Source organism: Lissotriton vulgaris, chromosome 1_1 (assembly GCF_964263255.1).
Source record: "Lissotriton vulgaris chromosome 1_1, aLisVul1.2, whole genome shotgun sequence".
Taxonomy (NCBI): Eukaryota; Metazoa; Chordata; class Amphibia; order Caudata; family Salamandridae; genus Lissotriton; species Lissotriton vulgaris.
The window spans coordinates 1,837,907,184-1,837,921,645 of NC_141685.1; positions in this window are offsets into that span (position 1 = coordinate 1,837,907,184).

A 14,462-nucleotide genomic window follows, 5' to 3' on the forward strand; every position below is an offset into this window, starting at 1 on the left:
CATTGGTTTGCATTCAGATTTGTCCCTGTTTAGTTTGTAGCCTGATACCTGTGCGTATTCCTCAATGGTGGACATTAGGGCTGCTATCAAGGTCTCTGGTTCATCTGGGTGATGAGTATGTCAGCTGCATAGGCAGCTAGTTTAACCGTGTTGCCCATGAGGGGAATTCCCTTTATCTCAGGGTTATTCCTTATCATGGTCAGCAGTGGTTCCAGAGAAAGTAGAAAGAGTGCAGAGGAGAGTGGGCAGCCTTGTCTGGTGCCTCTTCCCAGCTTCAAGGGGTCGGAGGTGCCTCCATTAACTACCACTCGGGCCTTCGGTTCTTTATAGAGTGCCATCACCATTCTTCTGTAGTTTCCCCTAGCCCAATTTTTTGCATGCACTGGTCCCGAAAGGGCCATGATACTCTGTCAAACGCCTTTTCTGCGTCAAGTGCGAACATGACTGCTGGTTTAGTGTTGTTAGAGATATGGTTAATTAGGCGGCATAGGAGTCTCGTGTTCTCTTGGGACATCCTATTTTCGAGAAACCCCACCTGTGAGTTGTGGATTGGGTCTGGGAGCCACACGTTTAGTGTTGTAGCTAGGATCTTTGCATATATCTTGCAGTCTACGTTAATTAGGGAGATGGGTCTGTAGTTTTGTGGGTGTTGCGGGTCTTTGCCCTCTTTCGGGATGACTATTACATTGGCTTCCGCCATTGAGTTTGTCCTTTTCGCTTGATTAATACAGTGTGAGAAGACCTCTCTCTTAGTGTATTTGATAAGGCGAAGGAAGTGCTTATAAAAGCCTGCTGTGTACCGAACTGGCCCCGGTGCCTTGTTTTCTTTAAGGTCTGATACTGCTTGTTCTATTTCTGCCCAGGTTATGTCTTGCTCTAGAGTAGTTTTTGTGCTTCCGTTAGTTTAGGTAGATTTAGTTTATCTAGGAGGCTAGCCCCTCCATCAGTTTTAAGGTCCTTGTCCTCCCTATATAGGCCCTCATGGAAGTTTGTATTGAGGATTCCTTTGTTCGATGTTTGGGACGTCTTATTTGTGTCTGTTATTGCTGCGATAGTGTGCTGCCTCTGGTTGCTATTTAGGTATGAAGCAAGTGCTTTTCCCGCCTTGTTTGTTACGCAAAGGTTTATTGCCTTATACTTATTTATCCACATGCCTGCCCTTTCGCTTAAAATTTTGTTGAGCTCGTACTTCTTCTTAGTTAGGTCTGTGAGGGTGTTCTTGTCTGCTAGGTCGGTGCTATGGCGCAGTTCTAGTTCCTTAAACTTCGCTTCGAGCTCTAGAACTTTTTTATTTCTGTCTTTGTTCATTCTAGCTTTGAGGCTGAGTATTTCACCTATGACTGTGGCCTTCATGGCATCCCAGAGTGTGCCCTTGTCTGTGTCGGGGTTGTTCTTGAATTCTAGGTATTCTTTTATGGCGTCCTCTATCTCTGCCACGTTAGTCGGGTTGTTAAATATGTCGCTGTTGAATCTCCAGCAGCGGCTCGTGTGTTCGCTGTGTCTACCATTAAGTGTTAGGCTGATGTGAGAGTGGTCTGATATGGTTCTTGGGGAGATCTCTATGTGTTCTATCAGGTGTGTGTGTGTGGCTGATATGAGGATATAGTCGATTCTGCTATATGAGTTGTGTGGGTGAGAGTAGAAGGTGTAATCCCTAGCGTCTGGGTGTTGGAGTCTCCAGTGGTCTCTAAGTTGGAGTTTGGTGCACAGGTTTTTAAGTGTGTTTTGCTCCTGGGATCGATGACTGGGCCTCTGTGGGTATCTGTCTATGGCATGGTCTAAGACTTGGTTGAGATCTCCAGCTACTATCAGTAGATCGTCATGGGGAAGCTTACTCATCCTGCCCTTCACTTCCTTCCAGAAGGTAGTGTCCTCTGTGTTAGGACCGTAAATGTTAGTGATGTATATTGTCTCCTCCCCTCGTTTGAAGCTGGTGATTAGTATTCTACCTTCCTCATCAGCGTAACTTTCGTGTAGTGTCAACCTGGCTTTCTTGTCTATCAGTGTGATAACACCTTTCTTTTTGTGCACTGCTGGTGAGCAGAGGGTGAGTCCTATCCAGTTCGCCCTCAGCCTCTGTGCATCCTCTGCTGTTAGTTTAGTTTCTTGGAGCACGCACACATCACTCTTTAGTTTTGTCAGATATTCTATTGTTTTCCTTCTTTTGACCGGGTGGTTGAGCCCTTTGATGTTGAATGATACTACTTTGAGATTAGTGAGTAGTTGTGACTGTTTTGTTTGTGTCATGTGTTAGGTTTGGAGTTGCCCTTTGTTGAGAAGGTCTTGCGTGGCGCTAGCTCTCTTGCCCAAAGGCCCGGAACGCCTTCCTTTGTTACCCCCCAGTGTTGCGCGCTGCGCTGCCCTGGATGAATTGGGGAAAGTTTGTTTCTGTCTGAGAAAACTAATGAGAAGAGTATAGAAAGGAAGATAGCCGGAAAGAAAGAAAATCAAAGAAACTGTACACCCACTCCCCCGAACTTGAAAACTGAGCATGCGTCAGCAATGTTCCCTCCCTCTCCTGCCCCATAGGCTTTGGTGAGGTGAGCTAGATCGGAACCCTCAGATATATAAATCAAAGTGATGCCTCTGAATAATAAGGAGCCCCGTTCAGTTGTGTCTATGGTTGCCATGATCAGGCAGTAAAAGGATATGCAAGGTTCCTGTTGCGCCGTATTTCCTTCTGGTCAGGGATCGTCAGGGTAAGACTGCTGGGGTGAGGTAGGAAGTTGTGTCACAAGTTACAAGTTCCATGTGTGAGGTAGGTTGTTGTGTCTTGAGGTAGTTAGAAGTCATGAGGTAGGATATCAAAGGTACCCCAGGTCTCCCAGGGCCACCTCGTAGGCTCGCTGGTGACCATAGGCTGAAGGCACTGATGGGGTGTTAAGCCTGTTGTTGTTCGTTGCCCCCCCGTGTTTGTTTTCCTTGTTCCTAGTAGTAGTTGGTGTCAGTTATCTTCTGCCCCATCTGCCCGTTCGCTCCCTGGGCTGTCTATGGACGCTCTTCTTTTTGACGCACAGGGGGCTTGAGCTTCCATATCCTCCAGGAGGAGACCCTTGAGGGTATTTCCTCAGGTCGCCTGGGTCATCGAACACCATTTGTCCGTGATTCTCATTCTTGCTGGCCCAGCAAAGCTGAAGGTGATGTTGTCTCTGCGTAGTCTTTCTCTTAGTGCCAGGAAGCCCTTTCTCGTCTCCACCGTTTGTCTGGAGAAGTCTTGTGTTATTATTATTTTGCCGTTCCATCTTAGATTCGGGTTTTTCCGTGCCACCTCAAAAATCTCCTCAGTTTGTTGTGATCTTAGTGGCTTGCAGATGATTGGCCTTGGGCCCCGACCATGTGTAGGTTTAACTGCTGGCACTCTGTAGGCTTTGTCTAGCTCAAATTGCTTGTCGAACTTGATCCCTGTTAGTAGCAGTATGAGTTCTTCTACTAGGGTAATGCAGGACCCGGATTTATATTCTTCACCTTCAGGGACCCCCAGCAGTCTTATGTTTCCTCTTCTGATGCGGTCGTCTTGCTCTGCCAGCTGTTTCTGCAGGGTGGTAGAGATCTTAGATATGGTCTGTAGGGTCCTGTTTGATCGGGCGTTATCATCCTCTATGTCACTGATTCTTTTTTACGCAGCGTCCATTCTACTGTTCGTATTGTGTTGGTCCACCCTTATGGCCGACAGCTCAAGCTGCATATTGTCTATTGTCTGCTTCGTTGTCTTGGCTAGGTCGTTCCCCTCGTTAATCTTCTTGAGGATCATATCTAGGGTTATTTCATGCTTCTGTTTTAGTGGCGATTCCGGCGGGTCCTTTTTGTATTTCTTGGTCTCGTTGGGCAGCTAGGTTTCTTGGGATGCCATTGCTATGACTCCCCTTCTTTCTAGGTAGCTGTCAAGCCTGCCGCCTTTCTGTTGCTCGACTATGAGTTTGGGGCGCTCTCCTCCCGGATCTTGTTGGCTTTCTCTTGAGGCATGATAATTCACTTTGCATCTGCTTGGCTCCTGGATTGCCCTTGTTCTTTTCTTTGCCCCTGCCAGTTTACAGCGCTGATCTCCTGTGTTCTAGAGCAGTTACCTCTTTCGAGTGGTAGTTGATGCAGGGCCCTTTTGTTTGCCCGGCTGGCATCTCAGATCAAGTGGCAGGTGTCCGGGTGTTGTCGGGGTTTAGGGCACTGTTTTCTACGATCAGGCTGGCTTAGTTAGGGCACCCCCACCTGTGATCTACCAGCATTTGTTTTCCTTCCTTGGCACTCCGCACCTGGTTTCCCTCTCGCAGTGCCCTCACGTTGAGATAGTTCATAGGACCATACTTCCAAATTTAGTAGTATGTTCCCGATCGTTAGTTTTCCTCGCCAGCACTAGACGTTCTGTACTTCTCTTTTGTACCTTTGCGGGCTCTTGCTTCAGGCTGCGACTTTCAGATTGCTGGCAGTGTTGTTTGTGATCGCGTTAGTGATCGCTCGTTGCGTCTTCCATTTTTCCCACAATTGGCATCTGCTGAGGCTCTAGGTTTGTCGGTGGCTGAGCGCGGGAGCGGCTGAGCGTGTGAGCGCGTTCTGTGATGGGCGATATGGCGGCCGCCGTAAGCGTGTTTCCGGTTTCGTTTTGCTTCCTGTAAGAACCTGCAGCGTTCTAGTGGTCTGGGTGTTCCTTCGTCAAGATGGCGGTGTCCAGGTAAGCGCCTCCGGTTTTATTTTCAGGGGCGCACTGAGCAGCTTCTATAGCCTTTTCTTTCTTCCTTTCCCGTTAGCTGCTGGGGCTCTTCTTTTCTACTTGCCCACGCTTCACTGTTGGCTACGCTCCCTTGGTGTAAGGTTCCCCCGGGCTAAAAACACATATTGCTATTTTGTTTAAGATTTCTGTTTTTCTGCGTTTTTTCTGCTCTCTTTCTGTCGTTGTCACTTACTTGGTGCTTTTTTAACAGTGCGCAGCCGTGCGGCAGGAGGGGTTTATGGTGATCACAGAGATCACCGCTTCTCTCCGTGTCTTCTGTACCCCTGAGTCCGCTCTGTGGGTCTTAAGCAGTGTTGAGCGACGCCATTTTGTCGCCTCCTCAGCTCCTTCTCTTTACCCAGGGTAGAAGAGCTGGGCTTCTCCTTTTTCGATGTTTCCTTGGGGTTCTTCACGGACAGTGTGTGCACCTGGTGTTCTGATATCTAAAACTCCGTTTTTGGTTCCAAAAGGAGCTCGTTTTGCCGACAAGTCCATTTTATTCTTAATTACCTCCCGGTGGTGGCCAAATCACTGGGGATTTTTTTTCCATAATGGGGGGCTTGTAAGTTCCCCCGAGCCCCGGGGAATGCCACCCCCGGGGTTTTATTTTGAAGTATACGGGGGGCTTATGGCCCCTCTCCCCGCAGCCCTGGGGACTGCCACCCCTCATGGCTTTAAAAAAAAAAATGTTTAAGTATGTTTTCAGCCCTCCCCCCACACGCACTGGGGACCACCACCTTCCTGGGGCAGTAATATTTAAAATCGGGGGGGGGGGTCCGTGTAGGCACGGACTCCCCAGTCCCAGGGACCACCACCCCTCGAGGGTTTTTAATGTTGGGAGGGGGTTACGCAGCCTCCCTCCTGGAGCTCTTGATGGCCCTGGGGACCACCATCTCCCAGGACCTGCTCCTGAAGTGTCCCGGGGTGCCTACCCCCGGGACACTGCTGTTTGCTATGGTAGTGCAGGAGTGTTGCGGCTCCCATTTAGCACAGCAAACCGCTTTCCTATTTGAAAGAGAGAGCAAGTTAATCTGCTCTCTCTTTCAAGTAGGAAAGCAGATTTTTGTTAGAGAGAGCAGCATATAAGCTGCTCTCTCTGACAAAGCAATGCCGGCTCTCAAACGACGCAGGGAGCCGGCTTGGACCGTGAGGGTATTGGGGTTCCCTTCACGGTCCCCAATGTTATTTTTTGAGTCCCGGGGGATGGGGTCCCTTTGCAGCTCCTTAAACATTCGTACATATAATTTCTGAAAAATCTTTTTTTGTGTTGAGGAACAGAGTATTTCCCCAGTGACTTTGTCATCCATGTATCATTTTTACTTTTCTTTATTTGAATTCCGCTTTATTTACTGTATCTTTCTACCTCTCATCACAATGAGTTCCACAGCAAAGCGTCCGTTGCAGTGTTCTTAGCCTTTTTGTTCTTTTGCTGACTTACCAGTTTGTGTTCAAGATTCGCCGTCTTATTTATGTCGCTTTCATTTGTGTATCTTTTGTGCAGCCTTCTTTTGTGTATCTTCTTTTGTATCTGACTTTGTTTATTCAGTGCTTGATGCAGTGTTCTGAACATAGCAGTACATCTGTAGACATGTAGTTTCCTCCTTTCCTTTTCCTCCCTCCACCCTAATTGACTACGTAATGAGGGGAGTCAAAGTAAGGCACTTCTATAGTAACTGTTTTAAGTTTGCAACACGGTAGGATACGGGTTAAGAAACCAAGCCTCCACCACTCTTGGACCCTCCGGGCCCTTGTTGCCACCTTGTTTGCTATGTCTTAAGTATTTAATCTTTGCTCTTGACCGTGGTCCTCCTACAGTGTATTCTCATCAAAGTCTAAGCACATACAATCCATCATTTTATCTGTTCTTGCCCATTCTTTGTGGTGGTATCGACAGCACTTATTACACATTATAGAATACTTTGAGTGTACCCGCCCTCAAAACGTATCCACTGGCCATTGTACATGCAGACCTTGGACCTCCCTTTTCATCCAATCTTGCATCCTGAGATGTAACCTCTTACCTCTATTCTTCACCTCCTACTTTACCCTTTTAAATATTCTAATATTCTTGGAAAGACATTGCTAATCCTTATCATCGAAAAAGTAGCAAGTTTCTGAAATCATTTTATATGTGAGTTGTGTATGTTATCCTAATACCCAACATTCCAATGACATGCTTTGTACTATTATGTAATGTGCTTTAGTTTCAGTGTTCTATATTGTTTTGGTTTGTATGTCATTACAATCAAAGGTAACATATTCAGGTATATCCTAAATAAAGCACTTGACACAATGCATAGTGACACTGTATGTATTGTATTTATTTTTCGAATGTTTTCAAAATAATATACACCCAAGTACAAAATATTGTTTCTTCATTTCCAAGATAAATATTTAATTTATTTTATGAGAATCATCACATATGCTGATATTACAGAAAGGATAAAATGAAGTGTTTATGTTTTTTGTACAAGGACCTACAACATAATAAATTCAGTATGGAAAATCAACAATACAATTTGGAAGTCGGTTTCGAAATTAGCAACAGAGTCATAGAAGAGCTGAACATACTTTTTTGTAAGTAGCGATAATGAAGAGGAAGAAATGAATGCTGCAGATATCAGTTGTGATTTCCTAGACGAAATCTTGGATGCTGATTTTGTGGAAGCATTAGATGACATTGAGTATGATCATATGACTTTTGAAATTGATAATCGGGAAAATGAAATACATGATGAAATTATTTTAGAAGCTCTATTAAATTATGAGATGTTACAAGAAAAAATGCATTATTATATAATAATAATGGTTTGAGATACTCTTCTTGCAGAATTGTAATCATTCAGCTAGTACTGAAGTACTAATTATTGAAAGTGGGCCTTAGGGCATGGACTGCTTCAAAACCCTATAGACTATGTATGCACTCTTCCATGCACCGGCATACTTGTGTTTTATACCTTCAATACCCCAGTCTGTATATTTACACTTCCAGCAAACACTATCACACTTCTGTTTTAATATTGTATTGAGTCACACAGCACAATGTATCACATTTATTTTCTGTAACCACCTCAAACACTGATATTACAGTAAAGATTTTTTTAGAATAGTTGCAATGTATCCAAAAATGTTTTATGAAAGCAGTGGAAACACTGATAATATAGTAAACAAGTTTTAAAAATAGTTTCAAGGTATCACAAAATATTTTATGTGAGCACCACAAACCTCCATATTAGAGTAATGAAGTTGTGAAAATTGTTGCAGTGTAGCTTAAAATATTGAGGAGCAAAAAACACTGTTACAACAAACAACAGTAAAGAAGTTGTTAAAATAGTTTCAATATATCACAAAAACGAATTTCACTTCACTGAGAACATGTATCTTTTCTATTGATAGATCTTATATCTTACAGATGGAAAATGTCACTTACACAGTAAGCATTTCTTTTTGGCATGTAGTGCTGTAGATTTAGATGCTTTTCATAGTCCTGCCATGTCGTGTTGTGTTTGGCCGAGGTAGTAGCTATAACAAAAAGGCTCTATAAAGGGCCTTGACTATGAACCAGAATATGAAATTCAAGAATAATTGATAACCCCAGTCAAAAAAGGCAGCAAGAATGTGTGTACATGTGTGGATGATGTGTTGATTCAGTGGAAGATGAAAAAAGTAAAAATTAAGAAAGGCTGCAGACATGCAAACTACCCACTGCCTTGTAAAGGAAGTGGGTGTTTGGTTTTCCAGGCCATTATAGACTGTGATACGGATTCCGTAGTGGGAGCCTGAGAAACTGGCTCTACATCTAAGGAGGCAAGCAACTGTACAAAGTACATACATTGTGTAGTAGAAAGGACGCAAGAAATGACACAAGTGTGGAAATTACCCACTGCCATTCACGGGTAGTAGATGCCGAGAAGGCTCAATCAAGGGTCTGCACTTTGAATTTGAATTACTTTTAGAATAATTGATAACCCCAGCCAAGAAAGGCAGCAAGTGTGCAAATTGTTTACTGCCTTCGGCCGGGGTCGTAGCTACAACAAAAAGGCTCCATAAAGGGCCTTGACTTTGAATCAGAATATGAAATTCAAGAGTAATTGATAAGATAACCCCAGCCAAGGAAGGGAGCAAGTGTGCAAATTTCTCACTTCCTTTGGCCGGGGTAGTTGTTAAAACAAAAAGGCTCGATAAAGGGCCTGCACTTTGAATATGGATATGAAATAGAAGAATAGTTGATAACCATAGCCAAGAAAGGCAGCACGTAGATGTGTGTATGTGTAGATGATGTGTTGATTGAGTGGAAGATGAATAATGTCAAAAATAAGAAAAGGCTGCAAGTGTGCAAATTACCCACTGCCTTTAGCCGGGGAAGTAGTTACAACAAAAAGTCTCGATAAAGGGGCATGAGTTTGAATCAGAATATGAAATTGAACAATAATTAATAACCCCAGCTAAGAAAGGCAGCAAGTGTGCAAATTTCCTACTGCCTTTGGCTGGGGTAGTAGCTACAACAAAAAGCCTCGATAAAACACCATGACTTTGAATCAGAATATGAAATTGAAGAATAATTGATAACCCCTGCGAAGAAAGGCAGCAAGTGCGCAAATTTTCCACTGCCTTCTGCCGGGGTAGTGTCTACATAAAAAAAGGTTTGATAAAGGGCCTTGACTTTGAATCAGAATATGAAATTGAAGAGTAATTGATAACCCCAGCCACGAAAGGCAGCAAGTAAGTGTGTGTATGTGTGGATAATGTGTTCATTGAATGGAAGATGAATAAGGTAAAAAGTAAGAAAGGCCACAGACGCGCAAAGTAACCAAAGCCTTATCAGAGAAAAAGATATTTGGCTACCCAGCTCATTACACAGACTGTGCGTCGCAAGAAAGGATGCAAGTGTGGAAATTACCCACTGCCATTCACGGGAAGAAGTTTCCAAGAAGGCTGAATAAAGGGCCTGCATTTTGAATTTGAATTGCTTGAAGAATAATTGATAACTCAAGCCAAGAAAGGCAGCAAGTGTGCAAATTTCCCACTGCCTTCGGCCGGGTTGTAGCTACAACAAAAAGGCTCAATAAAGGGCCTGTATTTTGAATACGGATATTAAATAGAAGAATAGTTGATAACTATAGCCAAGAAAGGCAGCAAGTAGATGTGTGTTCGTGTACATGATGTGTTGATTGAGTGTAAGATGATTAATGTAAAAAATAAGAAAGGCTGCAGGTGTGCAAATTACCCACTGCCATTCAAGGGTAGTAGTTACTAAGGGCCCGATTCACAGAATGAACTTAAGACTCAATCCTAAACTTACTACTATTTTGGTATTCACAGAATGCACTTACTACTTTTGGCATTCACAGAATGAACTTACTACTTTTGGTATTCACAGAAGTTAGGATTTGTCTTACGTTTGTCTTAAGACAGACTTAAGACAAACTTAAGACAGACTTAAGACAAAATCGTAACTTCTGTGAATACCAAATGTAGTAAGTTCATTCTGTGAATGCCAAAAGTAGTAAGTGCATTCTGTGAATACCAAAATAGTAGTAAGTTTAGGATTGAGTCTTAAGTTCATTCTGGGAATCGGGCCCGAAGAAGGTTAAATAAAGGGCCTGCACTTTGAATTTGTATTACAAGAAGAATAATTGATAACCCCAGCCAAGAAAGGCAGCAAGTGTGCAAATTTCCCACTGCCTTTAGCCAGAGTAGTAGTTATAAAAAAACGCTCGATAAAGGGCCCTGACTTTGAATCAGAATATGAAATTGAACAATAATTGCTAACTCCAGCTAAGAAAGACAGCAAGTGTGCAAATTTCCCACAGCCTTCGTCCGTGGTAGTAGCTACAACAAAAAGGCTCGATAAAGGGCCTGCACTTTGAATAGGAATATGAAATTGAACAATAATTGATAACCCCTATCAAGGCAGCAAGTAGGTGTGTGTATGTGTGGATTATGTGTTGTTTGAGTGGAAGATGAATAATGTAAAAAATAAGAAAGGCTGCAAGTGTGCAAATTACCCACTGCCGGGTAAGTAGTTACAACAAACATGCTCAATGAAGGAACTTTACTTTGAATCAGCATGTGAAATTGAACAATGATTGATTACCCCAGCCAAGAAAGGCAGCAAGTGTGCAAATTTCTCACTGCCTTTGGCCGGGGTACCTGTTACCACAAACAATCTCGATAAATGTCTAATTACTAATGTTGAGGACAGCGATGCTCCTGTTTCCTGTTTTAAAGGTTGATAGAGTGTTTCACGTAACACAAAATTTCATTGCAATGAATGCATAGAAATTTAGGCTTACCAAAATCAAGATCAATATGAGAGTATGGACTTCTTGCCAAAGATGCTGTTGCTGCAGTTGATGTGCTTGGTGCAGCAGTAAGTGGGTTGTCCTGCAATCTCTGTGTTGCAGCTCAAGCAAAGTTGTTGGGGTGCAACTTGTTCACGCGTCACACTATATTTTCTGTGCCAAAGGAGTATTTTTAGGATGGATCACCCTTTGAAAGAGTTGTTTGGCAAATTTTACAGATTACTTTTGGAGCATTAACCTTCGTCTGGGGTAGTAGCTACAACAAAACGGCTCGATAAAGGGCCTTGACTTTGAATCAGAATATGAAATTGAACAATAATTGATAACCCCAGCCAAGAAAGGCAGCAAGTGTGCAAATTTCCCACTGCTTTCAGCTGGGGTAGTTGATACCTATTACAAGATAATGTTAAAAAACTAATGTTTAGGATGGCGATGCTCCTGCTTCCTGTGTTTTATCAAGTCAATAGACTTTCCCGTAGCACAGAAGTTGATCACAATAAATGCATAGAATGTTAACTTCACCGAAATCAGGATCAATCTGTGGGTGTGGAATGCTTGTTGAAAATGCTGTTGTGGCAGTTGATGTGCTTGGTGCAGCAGCAGGAGGGTTCTCCTGTAACCTCCGTGTTGGAGCTCGAGCAAAGTTATTGACATGTCGCACCATTCTCGCTGTGCCAAAGGAGTATTTTCTGGATGGATCACCACTTGAAAGAGTTGCTTGGCAAATTTTACAGGTTACTGCATTAACCTTTTTTTGCCCTTCAGGGAAAGTAAATAACTTCCAAATTAGAGCTTCTTTCTTCTTTTTTGGAGGCTCTTCAGAAATGAAATCTCTTTCTGAAGAATAGCTGGAACACAAGTCCATTGCTGTTATTATGGTGATCTTCCTTCTATTGACAGGATTCTCAGAAGAGATGGTTCTTCTTAGAAAGTCAAAGTTGAATGAAAAAAAATGGGAGGGATCTTTCAACAGTTGGAATACAAAGTTTTATGAACCAATGAAATCTCTTCTTTTAAAGTCAGATTGCATGATAAAGGGCCTTGACTTTGAATCAGAATATGAAATTGAACAATAATTGATAACCCCAGTCAAAAAAGGCAGCAAGTGTGCAAATTTCCCACTGCCTTCAGCCGGGGTTGTTGAAAGGATCGATAAAGGGCATGCACTTAGAATAGGAATATGAAATTGAACAATAGTTGATAACTCAGCAAAGAAAGGCAACAAGTGCGTAAATTTCCCACTTCCTTCTGCCGGGGTAGTATCTACATCAAAAAGGCTCGATAAACGGCCTTGACTTTGAATCAGAATATGAAATTAAAGAATAGATAACCCCAGCCAAAATAGACAGCAAGCAGGTGTGTGGATGTGTGGATAATGTGTTGATTGAGTAGAAGATGAATACGGTGAAAAATAAGAAATGCTGCAGACACACAAAGTACCCACTGCCTTGTGAGGGAAGTGGATCTTTGGATACCCAGAAACTTTTACCACATTGAAGCAAGCAATGCAAGTGCACTAAGTACGCACAGTGTGCCTTAGAAAGGACGCAAGTGTGCAAATTACCCACTGCCATTTATGGGTAGTAGTTACCAAGAAGGTTCAATAAAGGGCTTGCAATTTCAATTTGAATTACTTGAAGAATAATTGATAACCCCGGCCAAGAAAGGCAGCAATTGTGTAAATGTCCCACTGCCTTTGGCTGGGGTAGTTGTTACAACAATAGGTTTGATAAAGGGCCTGCACTTCGAATACGAATATGAAATAGAAAAATAGTTGATAACCATAGTCCAGAAAGGCAGCAAATAGGTGTATGTACGTATAGATGATGTGTTGATTGAGTGGAAGATGAATAAGGTCAAAAATAAAAAACGCTGCAAGTGTGCAAATTACCCACTGCCTTTAGCTGGGGTAGTTGTTACAACAAAAAAGGCTCGATAAAGGGCCTTGATTTTGAATGAGAATATGAAATTGAACAATAATTGATAACCCCTGCGAAGAAAGTCAACAAGTGCGCACATTTTTCACTGCCTTCTGTAGGGGTAGTATCTACTTGAAAAAGGCTTGATAAAGCCCTTGACTTTAAATCAGAATATGAAATTGAAGAGTAATTGATAACTCCAGTCAAAAAAGGCAGCAAGTAAGTGTGTGCATGTGTAGATGATGTGTTCATTGAATAGAAGATGAATAAGGTAAAAAGTAAGAAAAGTAAGAAAGGCTGCAGACGCGCAAAGTAACCACTGCCTTATCAGGGAAGTAGATCTATGGATATCCAGCTCTTTACACAGACTGTGCGTCACAAGACAGGATGGAAGTGTGGAAATTACCCACTGCTATTCACGGGAAGTAGTTACCAAGAAGGCTGAATAAAGGGCCTGCACTTTGAATTTGTATTACAACAAGAATAATTGATAACCCTAGCCAAGAAAGCAAGCAAGTGTGCACATTTCCTAAAACTTTTGGCTGGGGTTGTAGCTACAACAAAAAGGCTTGATCAATCAATCGATCAATCAGGGAATTTGTAAAGCGCACTACTCATCCGATAGGGTCTCAAGGCGCTGGGGGGGAGAACCGCTACTGCTCAAAGAGCCAGGTCTTGAGCTGTTTCCTGAAGGAGAGATGGTCCTATGTCAGTATTAGGTGGGTGGGGAGGGAGTTCCATGTCTTGGCTGCCAGGTAGGAAAAGGATCTTCCTCCGGCAGTGGTTCTACGAATGCGTGGGACGGTGGTGAGGGCGAGGCTGGCGGAGCGGAGCTGGTGGGTGGGTGTGTAGAATGTGAGGCGGTTGTTGAGGTATTTGGGTCCCATGTCTTGGAGAGCCTTGTGTGTGTGGGTGAAGAGTTTGTACATGATCCTCTTGCTGATGGGGAGCCAGTGCAGGTCTCTCAGCTGGGGCGAGTTGTGGCTGTGGAGGGGGATGTCCAGTATGAGTCGTGCAGAGGCGTTCTGTATGCGCGGGAGTCTTTTCTGTAGTTTGGCTGTGGTTCCAGCGTAGAGGGTGTTTCCGTAGTCCAGTCGGCTGGTGACGAGGGCCTGGGTGACCGTCTTCCTGGTGTCAGCAAGGATCCACTGGAAGATCTTTCGGAGCAATGGCAGGGTGTTGAAACAAAGTGACGAGACGGTGTTGACTTGCTTGGTCATCGTGAGGGAGGAGTCCAGGATGAAGCCCAGGTTGCGTGCATGGTCCCTTGGCTTGGGGGCGGTGCCCAGGGTAGGGGGCCACCAGGAGTCGTCCCAGGTGGAGGGGGATTTTCCCAAGATGAGAACCTCCATCTTGTCTGAGTTCATTTTCAGCCGGCTGAGCTTTATCCATTCCACGACGTCTTTCATTCCTTCCTGGAGGCTGGCTCTGGCGGTGGAGGGGTCATTGGTGAGTGAAAGATTCAGCTGGGTGTCATCTGCGTAGGAGATGATGTTAAGGTTGTGTTGGCATACGATGGCTGCGAGGGGGCTCATG